This window comes from Monodon monoceros, unplaced genomic scaffold (genome assembly GCF_005190385.1).
Source record: "Monodon monoceros isolate NGI ecotype Baffin Bay Population unplaced genomic scaffold, NGI_Narwhal_1 Super_Scaffold_12, whole genome shotgun sequence".
Classification (NCBI taxonomy): Eukaryota; Metazoa; Chordata; class Mammalia; order Artiodactyla; family Monodontidae; genus Monodon; species Monodon monoceros.
Window position 1 is genome coordinate 117,757,609 of NW_021703768.1, and position 1,006 is coordinate 117,758,614.

Consider the following 1,006-nt stretch of genomic DNA (forward strand, 5'->3'; position numbering starts at 1 on the left):
CGGACACGCTGGCTGTGGCCGACAGGGAAGGCGAGCCCGCGTCCCGCACTGTCACCACCACCTCATAGTTCGCCACGCTCTCGCGGTCCAAGGCGCTGTCAAGCAGTAGTGAGTAGTAATTCTTGAAGGTGGACACCAGCTTGAAAGGGCTGTGGGGCATCAGGGAGCAGGTCACCTGCCCGTTGGCGCCGGAGTCGCGGTCGGACACGCTGATCAAGGCGATGACAGTGCCCACGTGAGCGTCCTCTCGCACCGGAAGAGCCAAAGAAGTGACGGTAACTTCTGGGGCGTTATCATTGATATCTACTATTTCCACCAAAATGGTACAATGACCCGCCATTGGAATATTCCCCTTGTCAATTGCTTCCACGGATATTTCATACAATTTCTTTTCTTCGAAATCCAATTTACCTTTTGTCCGAATTTCTCCGCTGCTGGCATTTATGGAAAACGCATATAATATTGTAGGCGATACAGGTCTTCTAAATGAGTAGATTATGTCTGCATTCGTACCATCATCAGGGTCTGTGGCATTTAATTCGATCACTAATGTTCCATTAACTGCATTCTCTAACATTCTCACTTTATAAATTAAGCGGTCAAATTCTGGGGCGTTATCATTCACATCCAGGATTGTAATCAGCAGCTGAACTGTGCCGGTCAGCTCGGGTTTGCCTCCATCACTAGCTGTCAATAATAAACTATGTTCCTGAATTTCCTCTCTGTCCAATGATTTCTTTAACACAAGTGATAACGAAGACGTTTGTTCACGGTTGTTTTGTGTGTCCAAAGTGAAATAATCGTTGGGATAGACTCGGTAGGTCAAGGCAGAGTTTACTCCAATATCTGCATCAGATGCGCCATCTAGTGGGAACCGAGTTTCCGGAGGCCTAGATTCAGCAATGATTATTCTTTTTTCACTTTCAGGGAACACAGGCGGGTTGTCGTTAATATCTGTAACTTCCACCTCCACATGGAACACCTGCAGCGGCCGGTCCACGATCAC

General features: G+C 47.7%; 1 protein-coding gene across 2 annotated transcripts in view; it reads left to right on the plus strand.

Moving 5' to 3' along the window:
• Positions 1 to 1,006, plus strand: part of LOC114892331 (protocadherin alpha-C2) — a 209,000-nt gene that overhangs the window by 63,135 nt on the left and 144,859 nt on the right. The window lies entirely within an intron of this gene.